This window comes from Ambystoma mexicanum, chromosome 6q, assembly GCF_040938575.1.
Source record: "Ambystoma mexicanum isolate Mex_15411 chromosome 6q, UKY_AmexF1_1, whole genome shotgun sequence".
Lineage (NCBI taxonomy): Eukaryota > Metazoa > Chordata > Amphibia > Caudata > Ambystomatidae > Ambystoma > Ambystoma mexicanum.
The window spans coordinates 465,470,071-465,496,467 of NC_090937.1; the positions used below are offsets into that span (position 1 = coordinate 465,470,071).

The 26,397-nt window shown below is 49.4% G+C and overlaps 1 protein-coding gene across 1 annotated transcript in view; it reads left to right on the plus strand.

The window, feature by feature from the left end:
* The window catches only part of PPA2 (inorganic pyrophosphatase 2), a 1,510,578-nt gene that overhangs the window by 1,204,634 nt on the left and 279,547 nt on the right, over window positions 1-26,397 (plus strand). The gene's annotated exons all lie outside the window — the stretch shown is intronic.

Here is a 26,397-nt window from a genome sequence, read left to right on the forward strand (position 1 = left end):
TGTAATGGTATTTGTAAAGCACAGCAAAGGCCTGGTGGTTTCAAGGCGCTAGCAAACCTGAGAGGGTGAGGAGGCAGCTGATATTCAAAACAGCAGTGTTTTCAGCTGGTTACGAAAGATGGCTAAGACATGGATGGCCCGTAAATAGTAATGGAGGGCATTCCACAAGGACGGAGCCACCACAGAGAAGGATCTGCCCCCCTCCGCCCCTCCTCCGCACGAGCACATTCAAAACGGGGGACAGACAGCAGAAACTAACTGGATGAGCAAAGAGATCCCTTAGGTTGATAGAGAACGTTTCGATTGAAGAAATTCAGCCCCAGCAGAATGAGTAGCACAATGAACAATAAATAAAATCTTAAAATTCACCCGGCTTTTAACAGGCAACCCAGTATAGGTCTCTGAAGATGATCACACTAGTGAGACATTCTGGGAGCATGAAGGGCGAGCCTGGTCGCTGCATTCTACAGAATCTGAAGGCGCTGGAGAAGCGCCACTACCTAACCAAGATGAACTCTGTTGCAGTAGTCTACTGACCCCATGATAGAGGCAATAACAGTTTTAGCTGTGACTTTGCTAGGGAGAAAGGGAAGCACCTTCTTCAGAACCTTCAGTTTGGAAAAGGCAGTTTGACATACTGATGATATCTGCACTTCCCTACAGCCAGAGGACATTACTTTTATGCCTAGGCTCTTGATTACAGCAGAGGGTTTAGGACAGGGACCAAGACATGCTGGCCAGTACTCTGAGGTCCAGGATGGGTCAACAGAAGCCTGGCCAACTACCAATACCTCAGTCTTCTCTCCGTTTAACTTGAGCCAGTTGTTAGCCATCCATGTCCCCACTGCTGAGAGACAATCTCTCAGCAGTTGGGGAGGATTTTCCTTAGGGGTGTTTAAACTGAAGAGAATCTGGGTGTCGTCAGCATATATGAAAAAGTGCACACCAAAACTAGAAATAAGTTTGGCCAGTGCAACCATATATAAATTAAAAAGCAATGGAGAGAGAGCCGAGCCATGTGGAGCCCATAGTAGAGCAAGTGAACGGTGGAAGGTACACCATCTGTGTGCTATCAGAGAGAAAAGAAGAGAACCATTTCAAAGGGACACTCGAAACTCCAGCATCAGAAAGGCACTTCAAGAGTTTCTGATGGTCGATGGTGTCAAAGGCTGCAGAGAGATTGAGCAAAATAAGAATACTTGTCTCTCTGCAGTACTGTAACATTGCAATATCGTCATGAAGCTCAACCATCACGGATTCAGTGCCCATCCCAGGGCTAGAGCCAGTCTGAAGGGGGTGTAGAATATGATTGGTCTAAAAAAAAATGCAGCCAACTGAGGGGTAACAATAGTTTGCACTACTTTTGCCATAGCAGGAAGAAGAGAAATGGGACGATAGTTTTTTGCCAATGCCGGATCAAGGTGGGGTTTCTTCAACAACGGGGAGATCACAGAATGCTTGAGAGGCTTGGGAATAAATCCATTGCTCCCAGAGAGATCATGAATAATATAGAGAGGAATGGGATCGGCTGGAGAGGCAGAGTTCAGTTTAGATAGAGCAGCAGTAACCATGCTTTCTGAAACTGTCACAAAGTTAAATGTATTCAAGCATTGTACAGTTGGACAAGACGGCGGCTCCATGCTACTATGGGGGGGAGATCTTTCTGCACATATCTTTCCACGTATAGCACACATTTTTTCCTGAAAGAAGGCAGCAATGTGGTCGCAATGGATTTGGGTACAAATAGCTGTAGACGGAGACTGAACTGGGGTGAATAATTCTTTGCCTTCGTGAAAAAGCTCTTTAGATGCACAAGAGGCAGTTACAATGCGATTGGCATAGTACTGAGCCTTGGCAGCTTTTATAGAACACTGATAGTTAAATGGCATTGCTGATAGCAGCCCTGAAAGAATATGGAATAGGGCTCGGGTACCTGAAGTGGGTGAAACTACTGTACAGCTCACCATTAGCCAGAGTCAAGACGGGAGCGACCATTTCAGAGAGATGGCAACTCAGTAGGGGCACCAGACAGGGATGCTCTTGGTCCCCAATGCTGTACATTCTCGCACTGGAACGCATAGCGATATACCTGAGGCAACAATATTAGGAGGTGGGGATCTACACGAAAGGAGGACCACACTTAATATCATTGTATGCCAATGATATGCTGTTGTACTTGAGGTATCCGGAGGAAAACCTGCAGTACATTTTAGAAGTAATGGAGCGATTTGCGTTGCTCTCTGGCATTGCAGTTAATCCTAAGTATTTGTATTTGTATTTGTATTTATTAGTCTTATATAGCGCTTTATAACAAAGCGCTGTACAGTTACAACATGGTACATTTAACATAACAAAAACTGTAACAGAAGCAAATTACAAACATGAATCAGTCACCAAAAACAGTATGTAGAGCAATTATTCAGAGGGGGGAGGAGAGAAGAGGGGGAGGGCTAGGAGGAAGAGGGAGGGAATGTAGGAGGAGGAGGGAAAGGAGGGGTTGGGGAGAGGATGGGGAGGGGAAAAGTGGGGGTAGAAGTTAAGGGGGGAAGAGGGGTAAGAGGAAAGGGGAGTGATAGGAGAGTGAGAGGAGGGGGGTGTCATGGCGGGGAATGAAGAAGGAGATATTCGAGGAACGTGCGGAAAGAGGAAAAAGTAGGAGTAGAGCGGATAGAGAGAGGCAAGGAGTTCCAGTGGAGGGGGCCAGGAGTTGGAAGGAGCGGAAACGGGAGGATGCACAGGGGGAGGGAGGAACAGTGAGGAGGAAGTGCTCAGCAGAACGAAGGGGACGAGAGGGAGTGTAGAATGAGAGAAGGGAAGAGAGATAAGGGGGAGCAAGATCGTGGAGAGATTTGAAGACCAGACAGACGAAGTGGAAAGGGGAGCCAGCCAATGGAGGATAGGGAAGTAGAGATGGAGTCACGGGGGAGAGGAGACAGAGGGTACGGACTTAGTTGTGTATAGTCCCCTTGGGGAGATAAAGGGATCCTGCGTGAACACCTACCAATACTACAAATAGCCTGGCAGACCAAAACCTTTAGATACCTGGGGATTGATATCTATCACACGGTGGAGGCTCAAAATAAACAGAATACAGAGATGGCAGTGGCAAACATTGAGAATTGCGTGAGATTCGGGACTAAGCTCCCTTTGGCCATGGTGGGGAGGGTGGCGCTGTTGAAGATGGTCGTATTGCTGAGGCTGTTACACTTTTTTGGGAATATACCATACATGATACTCAAGAGATTCTTTGTTAAACTTCAGAGCATATGCAGAGGCTTAATTTGGCATAATAGCAGGAATGGAATAGCCCTGTGGAAACTACAGAACATGTATGCCAAGGGGGGCATAAAATTGCCCAACTTTGAGATCTACCACTTGGCCAGTCAACTACAATATGTGGCTAAGTGGTTAACCGAAGACCCAACATCAGAGTCCAGACTGTTGAGGTCTGAATGCATTCAGTTTTTTTTTTAAAGAATGGATATGGCTGCCCAAACCAGAGCTAAAAGGGTGCCCAGGGATGCTGGAACTGGGGTGGAAGATATAGCGAAAGGCTTGCCAGACCATGGAGAACCCAACCCCGTGTTCTCCACAAGTGCCACTAGTGGCATTGCCCGGAGGGGGTGAGCAACTGAGGAAGACGATCCGTAAGCATTGGGAACCGGTGGGTGTAGCAACAATGGGAGACATGTGGCAAGATGGGAAGGTAATGGAATTTAATGACTGGTAGAAGAAATGGGAAGATCGAATTAATAAAAGTCAAGAAAGACTTCTCATCACTTTGGCTACTAATCGCCATTTAAAAGGTGAGCACGAACACGACGAAAACCGCAGTGCATTAATAAAACCCTTAATAAAATTGATCCGAAAGTAATTACAACTGTTACAATATCCTTTAGGCACTACATAGCGTCATCCTCCCAAGAGAACCTAGATCTAACTAGAATGACTGCCTAGACTTGAAGTACTAATAACACCAGCTCCATCTAAAAACCCCATAATGATAGAGAGCCCCTCCGACAAGAGGTAAGCTAGTATTAATTTCACCTCATGTGACATGAAAGAGTCAGCCTGCCTGCCTTGACAGTATGTCAATTAATCTATGCAAATTAAATGTGCAGGTCCCAGTAAACTCACCTAGAAGCTAACTACGGACCTAGAGGACAATATCCTGCTACATACAGGAGCCAACCTCTTAAAAACCACTCACCCCGACAAGACTAGGTAATAATTTAAGTAGACATGTCAGATAAATGTAATTTATCGTATAAGAATTAAAAAGCACCCATAGCTTACATCTTTTTTTTATCTTCCTGTTCTATATCAACAGCTGCAGAAAGAACACTCAAGTTCGATACTAAACAATGCCAACAAGAACCATCAACTAAAGAGTTATGCATTGATAGCACGCCCTATTGTTATTATTGTTGCTGTTGTGCATTTTTTAACTGTAATACAATTAGATAAAGTGACACCAGTCCTGAGGAAAGTTCCACAAAATGTCCAGAGAACTGAAACATGTCGAGTTTTTTACCAACTAGAGGAGTTACTAGATTGATGAAATAGCTATCCAATTAGAGGTTCCATGAACAGTGCAAGCAAGCAAATGCTCCCTGCACTGCTCACCGAATCAACTACCCGTCAGTTAGACAGATGTGATTAGATTGATTCTAAGTGTCACAACTAAATTGTCTGTTTCTAGACAACATGTGATTGTTTCATGCAAAAGTGAATGTAATTTATCCACCGCTTTTTTAAGCTATAAATGTGTTTTTTTAATGAAATTGACTATTAAAAATGATTATATAATTTGTACAGCGCGAATTTAATGAATGTTGACTGTAAGCTGTCGATATGAGCTAACTACCTCTAATGTCCAATACATTTACTCTCTCGATAAAAGGTAGAGCTACTACTTAGGTAGTAAAATTGGGTTTCCCCCTTTATAGTATTTTAGAAGAAACGGGTCTACACCTGGGGCAGTATATCACTTACACCAGATTGGTACGGCGGGTGAGAGAAACTTGGTCTGAAATAGTGCTAGAAGATCAACCCGATACGCCATAGAAAGAATTTATGATATCGCAGAGGGAGGGCACGAGGTTTCCGGAATTTACGAACTGCCGATGTCCAGGGTGGGAAAGGAAGTATCCCAGCTAAGGCGAGATTGGGAAGAGGAAGCAGGGGAATTCATGAATAACGGGCTGTGGGAGAGGGTTCAGGGGTACCATAAAAAGGTGTCCAGGAATGCAATGCTGCAACAAATCCAGCTATATGTAACCCACACAGTGTACATGACCCTCCAGAGGATAGCTCAATTCAAGAGTGCAGAAATACAAACATGTCCCAAATGCGGGGAAGTGAACGCAAGGATGATACACATGTTCTGGGCATGCCCGGAAATTAGAAAATTCTGGGGAGAAGTAGCCCACCGATTAACTGAAAAAAAGGGATCACGCTGGACGTGGAATCTGTGTGGATATGCATGGTAGGGGGTTTTCATAGACCTCGCACACTGAAACACGTGAGCAAACTTAAGGACTTGGCTTATATACTTGCCAAGAGTAGAATTGCTGTGGGTTGAAAAGCATGTAACAGACCAAAGACAGAGGTCTGGTGGAATGATCTCCAGAAATGGGCAGAGGCGGAAACAGCGGTATGGAATGAAGCGACCAATAGGGGAGGGGAGGAGGAAGCAGGAACTCTGATGGCCTGGAGACACTTAGTGGCCACTCTGTCTGGATCCACCCAGGCCTGTCCAAGTGAACATGATACCTCTGGGAATACAGAAGGGGAGGTATCCCTAAGGGATACAACGCAAAGGGCGAAGTGGTGTAGGCTCGAGTTTGGGGGAAGGTAATGGGTAAGCAGTGGATATTTGTTTTGATATTGTATATGATGTCTAAAGCTGTATGATATGCACTGTTGGGTTTGTTTTGTTGGTTGTAAAAGTTCATAAAAAATGTGTTTCATAATAATTAAAATCTCTGTTAGTTGTTCCATGTCTGTGTTTAGGCTAGCCTTGTGGAAGGGTTAGGCAACAGGTGCCATTTTCGTTTGAAACGGCGGCATTGTTGCTTCAGCAGCTTGAACTCTGAAGAGTACCAGGGAGCCAAAGGCACAGTGCGAGTAGGGAGCAGCTGAGAGGGGGGCAGAGTATCAGCAGTCTGCTCGAAAGCATCCACTAGGGCACTGCAGACATTGATACCTGTATTCCTGCTCTGCTGAGTTATTGTCACAACATAGTTAGAGATAGAGTCAGTAGTAACCTTAGGCCTCCGCTGTTGGAATTTCATAGGAGGAATAGGTTTAACTTTAGGTAAAATGCAGTGGAAAGCGAATTGAATAAGGTGATGATCTGACCATAACACAGGTAAGGGACAGAATGCTTGAAGGTTAGGGATATTGGATCAAATCTAAATCAAGCTGGTTTCCACCTATATGCGTGGGACTATGATTGTTGGGTGGGAAGCCATAATCTGCAAGAGAGGCAACAAGCTTGCATGCTTGAGGCGGTTAAAGTGGAGATTGAAATCTCCCAGTATAACCATTTTAGGATAGTTAAGAGCTAAATCAGCAACCATTGGCACAAATTCGGCCACAAACAGATTATTGGCATAGCCTGAAGGGCGATATACAATAAGAAAGTAAACAGCATTTTCCAGAGAAACCTGCATTTAATAGGAAACAGCTCACACAGGAGTTTGTGTGCAAGTTGTACAGTCTGGAAGTTGGGCACTTTCTCAACTACCAGAGCCACTCTGCCTCCAGCACTAGGGGCAGGCCGGTCAAGTTGAAATATGTTATAATTAACAGGAAGCAACTGAAAAATATCGGGGCCGGAATGGGAATGAAACCAGTTTTCAGTGATACAAAACATATTTGGTGCATATATATCTAAAAAATGCCAAATATCATCCCGGTGTGCCACCTCAGAGTGGCCATTAATTAAAAGAACCCTTATAAAAGAGGAGGAACTACTGGGCTTCTATGGGGCAGTGATAGCATGCTGAAATAAGAAACCAGAGGGCCAAAGCATTTTAGTGGGGGCTAGGGCAGTTAAATCATTGTGTGTGTAAGAAATCCAGGAAGGAAGAAAACAAGAAAACAAGTACTTTCATGATTTGCCGCCCAAAGCCTGGACTGGTCCCGGACAGGCACAGATGGGCTTGACGGCACGCCCCCTGTGCCCGTACGTTGCACGGACCTTCTCTCTGTCACATAAATGCCAGAGGGAAATGAGAAAGAGGCAAAGCACCGCCGAGTGCTAGATAAAGAAAGAAGCCTTTCCGAATTCATGGAAGGTACTCGGGAGGTTGATAGGGAGGGGCAGCACCAAGGAAAAATAATTAACAAACCGCTGCAGGCAAAACAGTAAGCAGCTAGACTACAGTGATACCAGAATTTGAATTCTATTAGCAGAGACAGTTTAAAATGGTTAGTAACCCACAATCAATAAAAATAGAATGCACAATAAAACGCAGTTAGCAACAGAAACAAAGTGGCTTTAAAATGGTTGCAAAGCAACCTCACCTCTCGTGTACAGCGGGCGTACAGTTACAGGGGCCCGTCTGTTCTTACACCTCATATTGTCCATGCCACTACTCATACATCCAGTCCCCTTTCGTCCATCCTTGTGGGCGTCCCTCAACATGGGGACGGTACCGGAACCTACGGCAGTGAAACATTTTGTTTCCCTTTAGATTTAGACTACAGCACAGGGACATGGCCCTGGGTGATCGCAGTCCCTTTTTCCACATGAACGGTGTCGGACCTGGCCGGGAAACGTAGAGACTTTTAAACTTTCTGTTTGCTCTCCGTTCTTTGTTGTTTTTAATCCCCTTCACCTCCCTTCTGCGCCTTGCCTCCCCCGGCACAGGTCGGCTGCAGGAGGCTTCACAAGATGCACGTCTTGAAATCACTCAATCCCGTCCATTGGACCCCCATGCTCTCTGTCTTGAGTGGCTGGTGCCGGATCACTGGTGGGACGCGTGCACGGCTTGAAGCACTCTCAGTCACAGGGCATTTAACAATCGTCTTTCACGCTGGAGAGGGATCGTCCACTCTTCTCCTCCAGGTCCTCTTAAAGAGTTTGACTCCAGGACCCTCCGTCAAAACAAGGTAGGCCCTTTGTTTAGTATGGTTCTGCTGCATGGAGATTCCTTCCTGGGGGTTTCCACGTGTAAAGGTACCTTGGATTATGGTTCTGCTAGACCCAACGCCGCTAAAGCTTTGACTCCCAAGCCGAGGGGCCCATGGGCTCTTCCAGGTGACCCGTTGAAAGACCCGAGGCCAGCAAGGCTACCATCTTCCAAGCTGAGGGGCTCATGACCTCTACCGTGCGGTCCACAGAGGGGCGATCAAGTTTGTTCTCCTCTTTGATGCCAGTGGGCAAGGGATCGTCATGTTCTGCCCCAAGGGTCAGTCCTCAGCACTACTACCAGCCAGGTGGCTAAGGGCGCACAGCCTATCGGAGCCACCTCTGAGGTCATGGTTCAGGCCGATTCAACTACCGGCCAGCAGGCCGAGGGCTCTGATTCTACCAGAACTATCTCATCTCTGAGGTCGATGCTTCTGTTTCTGGTTCAAGGGCCAAGGAGTGTCCTCTCATGTCTGAGCCAGCACGTGGCACGGGGCCTTCGTACCCTCCCACCCATGGTAAGGCACAAGGCCCCAAGATGGCAGACAAGCATGTGGCAGAGCCTGGTAGGCCGGCGGCCATCTTGGAGTCAGAACAGGGCCTACCAGGTCCCTTGCCCATGTGTGGTCTTTGCAAGAAGGTCCCAGCCCCCTTCCCCTGGGATGCAGCAGTGGATTTTACGGTACAGACGGTTGGTCTCTGCAGGGCTACAACTACCCATCGCAGCCTTATGGCTACATTCCACAGGTGCCTCAGCACCTCGATCAGGAACAGAGACCTAGTGCTGCTTAGGGCTGGCCCCCTCGGGATTCGGCGGCTTGCGAGGATTGCTTCTTTTAATGCTTCGTCCTCCTTATGTGCTCCCCGCAGATGACATAGAATACTGTAAGGGAAGTGATCCAACAGGTCGTGCCTGCTAGGCCTCTACCTCTGGGCTCTCCGCCGGTTCCTCTGGTGCTTCTGGTGTCATTGCCAGTTCCTCCTACAGTCCAGGCCCTGCCAGTTCTTCATACCATGCCACCTCCTCCTGTACCACTACTGTCTCCCCGCAGCAGCAATTGGATTCAGAGCTATCTTCGGGTCTAGATCAAGCAGGGACTCCTCTGTATCCAGTGTCTCAGGACCCGGACTCCCCTCCATCTGGAAAAAAGTGGGGAATGATGACGGCGTCATTGACGCCCAGGACGATGAACCCTCGGCATCTGTAAAGGCTTTTCATTACTGCATTCAGGGCCTTGCAGAGTTCTTGGGGATCCACCAGCCAGAGGAGGCCCCCAGGAGTCGGCAGTACTAGGAGAGTTTTTGGCCAGGCGCATCACAAGCCACTGGGGCATTCCGCTCCAGAATGATGTCCTGCAGGTGGCGAGAAAGGTCTGGGAGAAGCCCAGGGCCAATGCCAAGATGAACAAGAAACTGGACTGCTGATTCAGGCTTTTGGATGGTAGAGCCAGTCCTCCTGGTCTCCCACCCACAGCCGCACTCTTCAGTCATGGCTGTGGCCTCTTTGTATTCCAAACTATCGTCTTCCTCTGCATTAGCCACCTCCAGTTGTCTGTCCAAGGAGGATAAGGCCTTTGAGTCTTTTGGCAAATGTTGCTACATCATCTTGGGGCTACATTTCCAACAAGCTAACGCAGATGCCCTTCTAGCCATGGCGAACCAGAAGCTGTGGTGAGAGGTCGGTGAGTTAATGCCTGATCACTGCTGGTGAGGCAGGCCTTCTTTATGGGCGGCCTGGCAGACACCCGGGCAGTTGCGCAGGACCTCATGGAGTCTTCGGTGCCCCACATCGACACAGCCAGCAGAGGGCTGTGCCTGGGGGTCGAGATGCGACGCCACTAAATTCTCATCTGATGTGCAAGAGAGAATACTGGACCTCCCTTTTGAGGGCTTAGACTTTTATTCATCCACCGATGACGAGTTGACTAAGAAGAAGACTTCTACACAGAAAGCCAAGTCCTTGGCCATCCTAACTAAGACAGGGCAGAAGTCCTTCCCTCAGTCTCAGGCCAGGGCCGATTTCAAACTCTGCATTTTCACCGGCTTCAACGGGTATCGAGATCATAGTACACGGAGGCCTGACAGGTCACCCAGTGTCCACAGGAGGAAACAGCAGAGAACTTTGTACAGTTTTTTCCACTCGCCCTCCTCCGCTCCTTCCTCAGATACCAAGAAGCAGCGACGTGACATTCAGGGAACACAACTTGCCTGTAGGGGTCTGGCTGGCTCTCTTCCAGGACAGCTGCAATCTTTGTTTCTAGAGTCCTTGGATCCTTTCTGTAGTCTCCACAGGCTTCAGTTATCCTCTTCGTGTCCTCTACCTTCTTCTCCTCCTATGCTTCAGATAGGGTCCCCGGCCCTCTTATGAGAGATACTTTCCCTTTTGGAGACGCAGGGGGTGGAGCTGGTTCCACTTTCATACAAGCGCTTCGGCTTCTACTCCAGAAATGTTGCGGTACCCAAGAACCAGGCTGGCATGAGGGTAGTCCTAGACCTGTCATTTGTAAACCTGTCTTTACCGCTCAAACGTTTCAAGATAATTATTCCTGCGCACATTGCAGAGTCTGTGTGCAGGAGACTGGATGCGTTCCCTAGACCTTAAAGGTGCATACATTCATGTCACTATCTACCAGCCACATCGGAAATTTCTGCGATTCACGATTATGTTGTACCACTTCCAGTACAAGGTGCTGCCTCTCAGCCTCAACTCTGCTCCTCGTGTGTTCATGAAGCTGATGAATGCGGTTGCTGGTCTCCTCCTCCTGGAGGCTATCACTTGTATCCTTATCTGGACGACTGGCTGGTCAGGGCCAACTCTCCTGAGGGGCCGGTACACTCCTGCCAACGGCTGGCAGATGTTCTTCACCAGCTGGGATTTTTCCTCAACTGACGGAAGTCGCAGCTGATTCCCTACACAGGATCTGGTGTTCCTTGGAGTGCTCTGGAACACCGCCCGAGAGGCTTCTCGCAAAGCGATGGGCACATCCTGGCCAACTCATCCACCTTGGCATGGTGGTTTGAGCACCTTCTGGGACTGATGGCATCGTGCATGCTCATAGTTCAGCACGCCCGCCTCAGGATGAGGTTCCTCCAGCTTAATCAGGCAGCCAATTTAGACCAGAAGATGGGGTCTCAGTCAATCAGGATCCCAATCTCCCCGCTCCTCCTCCCAGATCTTCGCTGGTGGATCGCAATGTGGCAGTGGGAGCCCCTTTAACCTGACCGGAGCCTTCTCTGGTGGCGACAATGGATTCCTCGCTTTCAGGCTGGGCGACAACTTTGGAGGGCTACTCCATTCCTGGCACATGATCCAGGGCAGAGGCCCTTGGCTAAGGCCTTATATTTTTTCATTAACTATAAGTAACCTCAAATAGAGATACGTTAGAAAGAGCGACCGTCTAGTAGGGTGTGATCTACCCTGCTTTCTGAAATAGATTCCTCAAGGCTTTCCTGCCTCTCATCATGGGCGCTGTGGTTCTGGTCAGGACCGTCAATCCCACGATGATGTTTTACCTAAACAAGCAGGGTGGCACCCTTTCCTACCTCCTCTGCATGGAAGCAGTGGCGATATGGGAATGGGCCCTTATGGAAAGAATTTGGATTTCCTCTGTTAATCTTCCAGGGGACAGCAATGTGTAACTGACCAACTCAGCCGCTTGTGGTGCAACACCTATGAGTGGGAGTTAGACATCAACTCCTTGTTGCCCCCGTTTTAGAGATGGGGGTTTTATTTTCATCTCCTCTGAATTTCATGGGCCCCGTTTCTCCTCTTGGGCGGGCTGTTGTCAGGGGTCTCTGGGGGTGGTGTTCCAGCTCTGTTGGCATGGGTCGCAGGTGTTTTGCGTTTCCTCCTCCTCCGTTGCTACAACGGACCCTCCGCAAGTTCCGGGCTTCGGTGGGCTGCAGCCTCATCCTGATCGCCCGCTCTGGCCGTCAAGATCATGGTTCTTGGATATTTTGCAGTTGTGTTTCCAGGGACTGGTCCATTTTCTGATCCCCAGCAGGGGCTTCATGGCGCGGCCTGGTTCCTGACCAGCAGAGTCTTTACCACGCTTGGTTCTCTGTGGCTAACTGGGACATCATTCAGGGGGCCCAACGGCCTTCTACGCGGGCCCAGTACAAAAGGAAGTGGTTTGGTCACTGGGCTTGCGACAAGGGGCTTTGCCCTCTCGCCTTCTCCCTGGACGACATGCTGGTGTTTTCTTCACATTTAGCCCGTTTGGGTTGTACAGGTCGATACCTGCCGCACCTATCTGGTGGCCATTGGGGACTACAAGAATTACCTGCAGCATGTTTTCTCAGCAGCCAACCCAGTGGTTAAGGCCCACTTTAAGGGGTTGTCCAGGCTCTTTCCTCCAGTACACAGGCCTCATCCGGTATGGGACCTTAATGTGGGTCTGGCAGCCTTGCAGCACAAGCCTTTTTGAGACGATGGCCTCGGGAGACATCAGGCTGGTTACACTGAAGACGATTACTGGTCAGTGCACATGGTCAGCAAGCTGCAAGCTTTGTCGTCATTCAAGCCCTTCACCATGTTTTATTATGACAAGGTCATTTTGCGTACCTATACGAATGTTTTGCCCAGGGTGGTCACTCCATACCTTTTGAATCAGGAGATCTGCCTGCCAGTGTTATCCCCGAACTCGCAGTCGGATGCTGAAAGGGCATTGCATTCCTTGGACCTCAAGAGAGTCCCCAAGTTCTACCTCTCTCGAACAAGATATTTCAGGAATTCTGAGGCATTGTTACTCACGTTTGGGGGTACGTCCCCTGGGCTTCCAAAGCTTCTATCGCCCTTTGGATCGTCCAGGAAATCTCGGAGGCTTACACAGCCGTGGGTAAACCAACTGCTAAGGGGATTCATGCCCATGTGGTCAGAGCTAAGGCCACGGCTGTTGCGTTTCAGAGACATGCTTCCTGGATGTCATCAGCAGGGCAGCTTCTTGGGCCACTGCGTTAGCATTTTGTAAGTACTATTCCCTTGATACCGAGATGCAGAGTTCGGCCAGATGGTTCTGAAGAAACTTTTTGCATCATCCTAGATATGAGGCAGGTTGTCTCAGCTCCACCCTATGGTCTTGTACAGTGGAATCACCCGCAAGGACGGAGGAAAGGGGACACGACGTATGAGTAATTAAAGTTACTCATTATAATGACTAGAGTACTCGGTCATTAGTCCCCAATCCTCAGTATGTCCCACCAACCTGCCCCCACTTTTATGCCAGGGGCTAAAGTATTCAGTATAGCCAGATATTAAAGCATTCAATGTGTTAAAAAGGGAACTGAGGTGAGGCGCTGGAGGGCAGGGCTCAGTGGGTGTTCCAAAGCCCGGAGCCGTGCCCCTGCACTAAATTTAAAGGGGACGCTCAATTTTTCACTGCCAAAGCTTCCGGTACTGTCCCCATGTTGGGGGACACCCACAAGGATGGAGGAAAAGGGACTAAGGTCTATGAGTACTCTAGGCACTACAGTGAGTAACTTTAATTTAGATATTAGTTCATAATTCTCCAAAGTGGGCAACTATACTAACACTTTTTGGCCTACTGAAAAAGATCTTAAAGTAACTTTTCTATCGTATGAGGCTTTCTGTTGTTCCTGTGCCTTGGCCATATGGTTTTGTACTAAAGACCTGACTACCGTCATGTGCTCTTTAAGTCAGTTGGCAGTTTGGGAAAGTGGGTTTGGGGCTTCTTCCCTTTCTTCCCAGGTCTCTCTCAACTTTTCCAGGATATCTCGAGGCTCCCTTCCATAAAGTAACTCGGAACAGGGAGAATCCTGTAGAAGGCTCAAGTGTTTTCCTAACAGCAAATAAAGCTCAAGGTATCATCTGATCCCAGTTTTCACCACCCTGTTTCACTAGTTTCCGCAACATAGTTTTCAAGGTCTTATAAAACCGTTCTACAAATCTGTCTGTCGGTGATATACTGAGGTTCTTAAAGTAGTAATATGTAACAGTTGTTTTACTTCCCACATGAGTTGGCTCATAACTGTAGAGCCCTGATCTGTCTGTCAAGATTTCTTTGGGTAACCCTACTTGTGAAAAGAAAGGGAGTAGGTTTTTCAAGATCTGTTGGGTGGTGTTGGCTATCAGGGGAAAGGCTTCGGGATAGTGAGCGGGATAATCCTCTATTACCAAGATGTATTTGTTCCCTAATTCCGATGTTTCAAGGGGGCCTCCAGTGTCCATACCAATTCTTGAAAATGGAATTCCAATGATTGGGAGTGGTTGTAAGGAGACTGATAGTGGTATATGGGTACTGGTCTTTTGGCAGATTGCACAGGACTGGAAGAAGTTTTTAATATCAGCATGACATCCTGCCCAGTAAAAGGTATTAAGCATTTGGACCTGAGTCTTTGTCTGTCCTAGATGATCTCCTGTCAGATGGGAATGAGCTATTTCCAGGACTACTTTCTTATGGCTTTTAGGGATAACTAGTTGGGTTCTACTAGGCCCTCGGAAGTAGTGTCTCCGCGGTACATTAGCCCATGTCTCAAAAAGAAAAAAGGTCCTCCTCTTTCACAGCCCTCTTGCTCTGGTATAATTTGCAAAAAGGCGTCAGCCAACAATGGGTCATTCCTTTAAGCAAAGGCAAGATCGGGGAGAATGTCTTTCTTCTTCCTTAACCCTTCAGAGTTTGGGGTCTTGCAGGGCGTCAGGTCTATCATCAGCTTCCCCGAAGCCTCAGGTACCTCGATCTGTCACCTCCTTCCCGACCTTTTCCTGTAGCCTAGGGAACAGGGAACACTGCTCTCTCTCGAGCACCCCGTGTATCATTTTATCCCCCGGATGGATTTGGAAGGGATCTTTTCCATGTTTCTGTAATAACACTTTGATGTCATCTCTGACGTCTGGATCTATAACCCCAGCTAGTACATCCATTTCAAACCTCCATACTAGTCCTGATTTGAGAGCCATTCTGATGTAGGTACCGGGGGCGGGGGGTGAAATCTTTCACCTGGGGGAATGGTTTCTTCCCTACTGCTGCAGATATCAAACCCAATAGAGCCCTTTGTGGCTACTGAGGGGTCTGATGCTCTGGGAGTTGACATTTCAAATTTTAGGATTCCCCAACTTGTATTGGTTGGCCACATTCCACTCTGCCACCATTTGTGAAGGCATTATGAGGTAGACACAGAACAGATTCAAAATGAGTTCTTAAAAGTTTTATAAGTCAGGATGGAGTAAGGCCTAACTTGCCCTATGCTAAGGTAGGATTTCCCTACCTAAAGAAAACTAAGGATAGTCTGTGTCAGGAATTCCAAATCAAATGCCTGTCTGTGTCCAAAACCTATACCTGCCCTCAAAACGAACTGTATAGAGACCGCTAGGGGGCGCAGAGGATGGTGGACGTGTGAGGACTGTGCTCCGTCCTCCGTCGGGCCTCTTGCTCCCCCTTTTACCAGGTGGGGGTCCCGAGACGACGCTTCACCTGGAGTCACCCCCTTCCCCATTATTGGATCCGGTGGTGGGGGTTTGGGCAGCCTCCCTGTCCTCGGCTGCAGGAGAACAGGTGGCCCCGCTGTAACAGCAGGTCAGGGGGACCCTGACACGCGCCAGCGTGGGGCTGCTGCGTCCTCCGCTTGGACCTCACGCATCGGGCAGCAGAGACGGAGCACTGATGAGGACCATCCAGGTCCTGAGGAATACACCAACCCGAGGAGAGCTGGGACAGACTTCCCCCAAGGATCCCTGGGGCAACCAGGGCCCTGTCCAGACCGGTGGTGGGGCGTGGGTGTGCCCACACACCCCACAAAACACTGAGAGGAACCAGGACTCTGCTGTGTGGTTCTGTCATGCCGGGGGCTCTGTGCTCATCGGTGGGCCCCTGGTTGGCAGAGACCTGAGCGGCACAGAACCGGCTGCAAGTCAAGGGACCGCAGCCCGCCGCAGGACATCCGACCTTGAAGGTGCAAAGAGGCGAGCGTAGGGGCCCTCCCCTCGTAGGGGTACCTGCGCCAGAGACCTTTGACTTGGGCACCCCACCCCCACGAAGAGAGCTACACAACTATGTGAGAAGGTACAGAAGGGGGGGAGTGGGGAACCGCGGCCTGGGAGGACATCCTGCGGTGCACTGGCCCGCTCATTCGGCGGATTCCTGGGACAACCACGTATGAGAGGCTGCCCGGGCGCTGGGGGAGGCCAGTTACTGATCCTGATCCCTGGGCTGCCACGAAATTGCCTATGTGCTGCTAACAAACAGTCTTACGAGGGCTGGCCCCCCGCCGCAGTGCCGGGCACATACACGTGGGAGGGCGCATAATCCTCCACAGGCTTCCCGTGAGCCCTAGCCCCACGTGCAGAGGAAGATGCTCTCCTCCTCCCAGAATCAACCTTTGCCGGAATAGGCGTAAGCCTCACTTGAACGGGACACACAGGGATAAGCACTACCCCAAGAGCAGAGTGACCAGAGCCCACTGACTCCCTGGAAGGGCCCTGGCCCTGGCACACATCCCCAGCAACTGCTACTCCACCAGCGACCACCCCACCTCAAGTGGCCTCACTGGGACCCCATATCCCGCAAAGAAGAGGGACCACTACAAGGCGAATCTGGCGCAGTTACACACAGGCCCCTCACCGAGCCACATACCCACTCAGACAATCCGATCTCTGCAACGATTCAGGAGGGCACCCCAAGGGCCACACCAGGCTCACACAGTCAATATGCCAGCGGGGGACGGCCCCTCAATCCCCGCACTGACGAGGGAAGATCTCAAGGATATTCTTCAAGAAATTAAAGCAATCAGGACTGATATACAGGCCTCAATATGCGACCTGAGGGGCAGGGTGGACACACTTGAGGAGAAAATGGAAGGAATGGAAAACAACCACCTGCAGACGGACCCCCCGCACATGAAGTAGGAGGCGAGGCTGACCGACCTTGAAAGGAGAGAGGAAGACATATTGCTAAAGATGGACGATCTTGAAAATAGAGAACGCTGTAACAACCTCTGCAACCTTGGGGTAACGCAGCAGAGGGGAAACGGCGGCAGAGGTCGGAAGGAAACTTCAGTGGCTGATCAAACAACTGTTCACCCTGGAGGGAAGCAAAGAGGTTCAGCTCGAGAGGGCCCACAGAGACGGAGGTGCTAGGGGAGGAGGCCCGAGATCTATAGTGGTACGCTTCCTCCGCTATAGAGAAAAGATGAATGTGCTGGAGAAAGCAAAGAGGCTGGAAAGTTTCAACTTTGAGGGAGACACAATCAGAATTTACCAGGATCTCTCGACCCTGACTCTCACCCGACGCAGGGAATGTCGTCCCCTTACCCAATGGCTCACCGGACAGGAGATCAGATATAGGTGGTCTTACCCCTTTACCCTGTCCTTCACGAGAAATGGAGTGGACTACGGGGTGACAAGTGGAAAGGAAGCCCTCCAGGTGCTCCAGGTCCTTAAGGGAGAGGGTTTTCCTCCAGATGCTGGTGAGGAGGAGACCCCACCCCTCGACTCTTCCAGGGGCCCAGAAGGCCCCTGGGCCACCAAAAAGAAGATGAAAGGGAAAAGAAAGTTCAAGAAACTAAACACTACAATACGTGAAGGGGAACAGACCAATAGTAAACCACAGGAGGACACAAAGTTTCTCCAGGAATGGATGCACAAAAGCTGGACCCCCTGCTGGGAGAAGATTGAGAATAGTGAGGACGATGGAGGAACACCGCTTCACGACCAGCAGTGGCCTGCCCTTGGACAGGCATCTCAAACGGGGACGGGGGAGACAGGAGGGAGGAGAGGGAAGGGGGAGATTGAACAGGACTGTGCACGGACCAGGAACAGAGCAGAATGAGAAGAGGCTTACCGAGGCGCGAGGTGATGGGAGTAACCAGTTGCTCCTTGATGGCTACTCCTGAGAGAGATGGCCGGGCCGAAACACTAAGCGCTGGGACACTGAATGTGAAGGGCCTTAACTCACCCACAAAACGCTCCTTGTTGGGTAGGGAGATGCGAAATACGGAGGTGGATGTTCTCTTCCTTCAGGAAACTAGACTAGTGCTGGGGGAGGAGAGGCGGATCCCGGGCTCCCACATTGGCCAGTTGTTCTGGGCATCTGGCCGCGCTAAGAAAGGGGGTGTCGGAATCCTGGTCCATAGAAAACATAGGCTGTCCGAGCTATCAATATGGGAGAGAGCAGATGGTAGGGTATTGGTGGTCTCCAGGAACTTGGTCAACACCAGGATAACCCTGGCGTCTCTTTACTGCACCAACACGGGTGAGATGCTGTTCTTGAAGGAGGCGCTCAGAGAGATCCTAGAAAGGACAGAGGGGCTCCTAGTACTGGGGGGAGACTTTAACATGTGGGCTGATAAAGGGATGGACCATAGTGGGAGACCCACCCCCGGGGTGACAGGGAGGGACAGGTGAACCAGGATTTCGCAGGATTCATGTGGGAACAAGGGCTAGTGGACATTTGGAGAGAAGCTCATCCGACAACACAGGAATACACCTTTCATTCCGCAGCCCATGGGTCCAAGACCAGAATAGATTAGCTCTTTATGGAGTCCCACCAGGCTTCTAGGGCATATAGATCGGAGATCAGTCCAGGCAGTTGGTCAGACCACGACCTAGTGGGTGTAGATATTTCGATAGCGGGGTTAAAGCCAGGGAATCCCTCTGGCGCTGTACCGAAAGATGCAGTCTTTAAGAAATAGATGGGGGAGACCATTAAAGAATACTTCTCCCTTGACAACACATGGGAGGTGGAAAGGGGGATGGTGTGGGACGCAGCCAAGGCAACCTGGCGGGGCACCCTGATGAGGGAAGGGGCGTCGAAGAAAACAATCAGGACTCTAATGGCCCAGAAACTGAGGGGGGAGATTCGCTGCCTGGAGAGGGTTGAAGGAAAGGGGAAGAAAGGAGGAGAGGAGATGTAGAAATAGCGAAAAGTAAACAGCACAAGCTAAAAGAGATAGAGATGGGAAAAGTAGTCTCCAATCTCCATTACCTGAGACAGCGCTACTATGAGAAGGGGGACAAGGCGGATGCAATGTTGGCGGCCAGACTCCGCGGCCAACGGGCGGAAAGGTGGGTTGATGGGGTCCTGGGGAAGGAGGGTGCGATTGAGTCAAAACCAGAGACAGTAGCAGGAGAATTTGCTAACTACTATGAAATCCTGTACGGGGAGGAGGAAGGACCAGGCGAGGGTGAACTGAACTCCTACTTAGGGAGGGTAACCCTACAGGTGCTCAAGAGGGGTGAGGCCCTGGAGTTGAACTCTTCAATCACCACGGAGGAGGTCCTCGCAGTAATAGCGGGTCTGAAAATAGGTAGGGCCCCCGGGGAAGACGGGTTCACACCAGGTTTCTATAAGACCTTCTCTGGCCTTCTGGCGGGTTTCTTGGCGGAATTATTTACGCATATTATGGAGACAGGGAGGGCCCCGCCCCTCATTTGCAAAGGCATTAATCACTGTTATCCCCAAAGAGGGGAAGACCCGACAGACTGTCGGTCTTATAAACTCATTTCCCTTCTAAACGTTGACGCTAAACTATTTACTAGGATAATCGCTACGAGATTGGAGGATCTGATGCCCAGGCTCATCCACTCTGACCAGGTGGGCTTTATAAAGGGGAGGCAAGGGGCAGATACAATGAGAAAGACATTACATTTAATGCGTGAGGCGCCGACCAAGGAGGGCAACCCGGTATTGGTGGCCATAGATGCAGAAAAGGCCTTTGACCAGGTGGACTGGGCCTTCCTTCATAGGGTACTGGGAAAATTTGGCCTGGGTCCAGGACTCAGACGGGCCATCCATGCTCTTTACTAAAACCCGACAGCTAGAGTCCCGGTTAATGGGCGGCTTCCCCATAGCTTCCAACTCCGATGGGGGACAAGACAGGGTTGCCCCCTGTCGCCGCTTCACTTTGCTATGACCATGGAAATTCTGGCGGATGGTCGGAACAGGTGAAGTGGATTGAGGTAGGAGAGAGAACCTTTAAAATCGGCCTTTACACAGATGACATACTGTTGCACCTGAGATATCCAGCCCAGTCAGTCCTGGTAGCCCTACAGGTGAGAGGCCAGTTCGGCCGCTTCTCTGGCTTCAAGGTGAACGTGGGTAAATCAGTGGTCTTCCCCTTCGCCCCAGATACAGCTAGGAATCTTGAAGAACTGGAATCCGTGGGCCTGTGCATTCAAATAGACGGCATAAAATACCTGGGCGTAACCCTGGTACGACCAGACAAAGATATAGGTTTGGCCAACTACCCCCCCTGGCCCCTACCCGCACTATTTCACAAATTGTTCATGGAAATGGAGAAATGGGGCAAAGGACAGATATTGTGGATGGGGAGACTCAACGCAATAAAGATGAACCTTCTCCCCAGAGTCCTTTACCTCTTCCAGATGCTCCCCACCACGGCCCTCAAAGCCCATTTAAAAGAGGCGAAGCGTTGCATCCTGAGATTTATATGGCAAGACCAAAAACCTAGGGTAGGTTATGAGACACTCACACTCCCGAAGTAAAGGGCAGAGTGGGCCTCCCAGACCTACAACTATATTACAGGGCGGCACAACTCGGGGCCCTGACTCCCCATCTTAGAGAGGACAAAGACAAGCAATGGGTTTACCTTGAAAACTACCACCTGCGCCCAGTCACTGTGGGAGAATGGCTCTGGGTCCTCCTTAACAAGCTTCCTAGGCGAATTAGGGAATACCCATATCTGAGGACCATGTGGGAGGCCCTAGCGGGAGGAGGTAGGGCGGGTCAAGTTACCACCTGGCCCTCACCGATCAGCCACATTTGGGCGCCGCCAGTTAGAGACTCGATTCCCAAGGTAGGGCACTACCAGGCTTGGTTTGAGGCGGGCCTTGCTAGAATAGGCCAACTGATAAGGAACAGCAAATTCATAGATATCCTGTCATGATCTCTGCTTCCAAAAGGTCAGGGTTTTCCCAACTCCCTTGGAAGCAGATCCATAACCCAGGTTCCGAGTGCCAACCAGTCCCAATTGGGACCTTTTGGACCCAGTCCTGGCGCCAGTGGCACCAGGCTCATAAATATGCCCAGTCCCAGCGCTGGAAGCGCCGGGCTCATAATGCTTGGGTGGATTTACCTGCAGCAGACCATGCTGCTTACTTGCCTGCCAGTTGAGCCTCTGATCCTCTTCTGTTTGGAACTACTTTTCCTGTTGGGTGGGGCAGGAGCCACTCCCTAGGTTCAGAACACTGGAACTCTTCTGGAAAGCAGGAACTCTTTTCTTACCTAGGCGTGGCTGTGGAAAGAGACACCTAAGCACTACAGGAGGCTATTTAAACCACACCCGATGGATGAAACTTGCTTTGCGTTATTCTGCATCCTCTGCAGCAGAACGCTCATCGTGTCTTCTGCATCTGATCCTGGGCCTAAGGAAAAAGGCTTACCATCCTGAATCCAGTCTTCAGCAATACCTATAAAGACAAGAAAGAACAGGTTAGCATTACGGTCTTCAGTGACAGCGCTTCAGTTACCTGGTCCATCGGCTGTCACCAATGCCTCGCGCTGCATTCCGGCATCTGAAAGACAAAGGCTTACCTACTCTTCGTGCGCTATGGAGGTCTTCGCACTGCATTCCGGCATCTGAAAGACAAAAGCTTACCAGCTCTTCGCACGCTCCGGAGGCCTTCGGCGCTGCATCCCGCATCTGAAAGACAAACAAGGTGCGTTTAAAGACATTGGAGAACTTTAATACTCACGTGCCATTACTCCTTTCCACATCTAACCCAGTGGATATTCCGGCACCCTGCAGCCGCTCCGAACTTGTACCTGCAAAATAAAAAGACAGTTAGAGCGCATCGTGAAGCAGGCAACAAGCGCTTACTTACGTGCTTCCAGGCGCTTCCATTCATCACACGGGCTCCATCTTCAACTCACTTCAGCCCGTCATCCGCCATCGCCGGAACCCTGCAAAAACAAGAGACATCATTACTAAAGACTTTTAAAGACATTAGAATTACTCGAAACTTACCGTTCGTGCAGTAAACGACGGACAGCAGTCCTCTGAAGTCAAGAGGCCTGCTCCCCTGATCCAGTGAAGAAACTGGTTACAGCACCCTGCCCCGAGGCAGATGGAGAGCACAGCGTTCACTTACCTAAGGTGAGAGCGTTAACCTTTGGGGTTCTACAGGAGAAGAGAAAGGGAAGAAGAGAGAGACATTCAATAACCCAGTTCATTAATCCCATATTTTCTATCTGCAGACATCTTACCCTTCGAGTCAGACATACAGTGCACAGAGGTCCAGCCCAAAGAGCCAGCCGTGTGTTACACATCACCTTTGAAGATACGGTATACGCCCAGTCAAGACCGGCGCCTCTACGGGAATCAGGTGAGCGTTACATATCCAGAGCCTCAAGGAGGCATTCAATATTGGTACATTATCTCCTCTCCTCTACCTCAGACTGAAGGGGATATTCACAGCCGCAAAGCTTAAACCTCTGATTTGGAGAGATCTCACTCCGGTTGAGAAAATCCTAAACACCCGTGTCAATATGAGGGGGCTGATCTCTGCACTCTATAGGGCACTACTTGAATCTAGGGGAGAGGTGACAGAGTCTCAGAGCAAAATGGGGGAGGGACCTGGGCCGGGACGTGGGTGATGGACTCTGGGCTCGGAAATGTGGGAGGGCCTTCAAGACCTCGATTGCACGCCAATATAAGATGCACCCAGTGAAATTGCTACACAGATGGCAGTCTGACCCTATGTCCCTCGCTAGGATGTACACAGTGGTTGACCCCCACTGCTGGCATGGGTGTGGGGAAAGAGCCAATTATTGGCATATGTGGTGGTCATGCTGAAATGTGCAGATGTACTGGATGAAGGTGTTGGGATGGATTAGAGACGCAGGGGGGGTCCTATACCATGGATCCCATGTTGGTACTCTTTGTCCTGGAGGAAAGAGACGAACAATGGATAAAACTCCCATCACTAGCTCATTTCTTGCTCCTAGCAGCAAGGGCCCGAAGAAGAAGAGAATGCGTCTCCCAACACTAAGCGAATGGGTGGGAACAGCCAAAGACATATATATATATATATATATATATATATATATATATATATATATATATATATATATATATATATATATATTTTTTTTTTTTAAACAATTTTATTAGTTTCTTCAAACAAACAATACAAACCAAACATGCAGTGCATATATCAACAGCCAAATTGTACATTGCTTAATTCTGATCACTGCTTCCCTTATCCCACCCCGCCCCATTCCGAGCCTATTGCTTTCCACATTCCGTTCCTGCATCTTGTGGTAGGGTCTCCCCTTTCATGGGTTCTGCCGGGTCTTGTATTGACCCAAACAACTCCGCTATTAATAATTTCCAGGCCATCAGGGTCTCTGTCTCCTCCTCCCCCTCTGCGCTGTTCGCTTCTTGCCATACCATGGTTTCTGCATCCGCCCATTTCTGCAAGTCTTTCCACCACATCTCTACCCGCGGTCTGTGGCATGTCTTCCACCCCATAGCTATTCTCCTCTTTGCAAGCACATATGCCAGATCTTTCAGTTTACTCACATGCTTGAGTTTCTGCGATCTAGGGAACCCCCCCAACAAACAGGCCCACACTGTATCCACCACAATCTTGACCCCCTTCTCCGCTAGTTTTTGTGCCACTTCGCTCCAGAAGCGCTCAATAACCGGGCATGACCAAAACATATGCACCATACCCGCCTTCTCCTCATCACATTCAGGGCATGCTTGCCGTCCTGCATTTTCAAACCTGGATATCCTCTGGGGTGTCATATACGCCCTATGCGTAATATACAGTTGTATCTGTTTTAATCTCGCATTCCTCGACACCTTCTTATGGTACCCCTGAACTCGTTCCCACATCCCGTCCTCCATCGGGGCTCCTACTTCCGCTTCCCAGTCGTGTCTCAATTGTGTTACCTCCTTCCCAACCTTAGACATCATCATCTTGTATATTCTAGATATCTCATGTCCACCCTCTGTTATATCATATATTATATCTATGGTAGCATCTGGTTCATCCTCCAGTGCAACTTCTGGCCATGTTCTCTTGATTCTCTGTACCATTCTATGATACGTTATATACTGGCCCGTGTGTAACCCAGTTTCCTCACCCAGCATCTCAAAATCTATGATTGATCCCTCTCGCCAGATATCACCCATTGTTGCTAACCCAACCGGTTCCCAGTGGTTTCTGATTATCATCCTTAGCTGCTTTTCTCCCCCTGTTAGTGCAACTAGTGGTACCTGCGGGGAACATGGAGATGGGTTCTCCATCATCTGGCATGCCCTGCGCCACATCTTCCATCCAAGTATCATCATCTTGGGGCGCCCTTCCATTTCTGTCTTGGGCAACCACATCATCTCTTTCAAGTAAAATGGGGCACAGTCTTGTCCAAACAACCTGGATTTGGAGGTCACTTCATCTGAAAGCCATTTGGCAACATACTGCAGTTGGCTCGCTACATAATAGATCTCATAATTAGGCAGTTTAATCCCCCCTTTCTCATAAAAGTTCTATAGCTTCCATAGTGCCACTCTGTTTCGTGTGCCATGCCACAGGAAATCCCTGCACATGCTGTGCAGTTTAATGAACAACATCTTGGGTATCAGGTGTGGTAAATTCCTAAAATAGTGCAGGAGCCTAGGTATGACCACCATCTTTAGCATTGCCCCACGTCCCATCATTGCTAAGGGCAACTTCACCCAGAATCTCATGCAATTTTCAATTTTTTTATGGCTACCTCCGTGTTGTGTCTATGCTCCTCTTCCACTGTGTGGTATACATCTATCCCTAAATAACCAAATGTACTAACCGCCCATGGTATCTGTAACACCGGTAACTGTTCCATTAGAATCCCCTTATATCCGTCTAATGGGAACATGCTAGATTTCTGAGGCTTCACCGCTATACCAGACAACCCCGCATATCTCTCCATCACTTCTAAAATGTATTGGAGATTTTCTTCTGGGTTCCGCAAGTACAGCAGCATGTCATCCGCATATAGGGAGATCAGATGTCGTTCCCCTCCCACAGCAATGCCTATGATGTCATATTGTTCTCTCAAATATATTGCTAGGGGTTCCAGGGCCACTATATAGAGCATTGGAGACCACGGACATCCTTGTCTGGCACCTCTGTGAAGCTGCCATCTTTCCGATATCACTGCTCCCGTTTTAACTCTGGCCAGCGGTTCACTGTACAGCATTTTCGCCCACTGTATATATCCAGGCCCCATCCCATAGCCCGCCAGGGCGTCCAGCAGCCATGGCCACTTGACCGAGTCGAAGGCCTTTATTGCGTCCAAAGACACAATTGCCATTTCACCCTCGTTCTCGCTCCCAAACTCAATAACTCGTTGGAGTCTATGCTTGTTGTATATATTCCTATTCGGGACATAACCAGTGTGATCGGGGTGTATTATTTTACCAATAACCATCTTCAGTCTATTCGCCAAAACAGCCGTCAGTATCTTGCTGTCTTGATTCAACATCAACAAGGGTCTATAGGAACCGCAGCTATGCCCAGGCTTGTTAGGTTTGGGAAGTGGTATTATAATCGCTTCTCTAAGTGACTCTGGCAATCTTCCCAACTCAAACACTTCATTCAGCATTTCTAACAGTGGGGGAAGCACCTCTTGTTTATATACTTTATAAAATTCACTTGGGAGTCCATCAGCCCCCGGAGTCTTACTAGTGGGCAACTGTCTCACCACCTCTTCTAGCTCCTCCAAAGTAATCGGTGCATCCAACTCCTCTCTTTCCTCCGCACTTATCTTTGGCAGTCCTATATCCTCCAGTGTTTCTGTTATCGTCGCGCGACTACTCTCCCCATCATCTCCATATAGTAGCCTATAATAGTCTGCAAACTCCTGATTAACTCCCTCTTGGGTGTCAGCTACACTACCATCTTCCCTCGTTATTGTTCTAATCGTAGGTCTGGGGGTTTCGCTCTTATATAACCACGCCAACAGCCTTCCTGGTTTATCCCCTCCCGCATGCTGTCTCCCTATATATTTTTTATAGTTGAGGTTACACAGTCTTTCCCAGTGATCCGCGCATTTCTGTTGCAGCCTGAGCATCAATTCCATTTCTTCCTTAGTATTACTTCCTCCCCTCGATGCCTTTTCCAGTTCCCCTTCTGTCTCCCGTAGATCAGCCAGGATCCCCCCTTGCAGACCTTTAGATTTTGCTATGGCTAACCCGCTCATCACAACCTTAAAGGCTTCCCACAGTGTGCCCGCCGAGTCCACACTGCCAGTATTCGTCTCAAAATAGGTTATAATCTCCTTCCTCATATCCTCCCT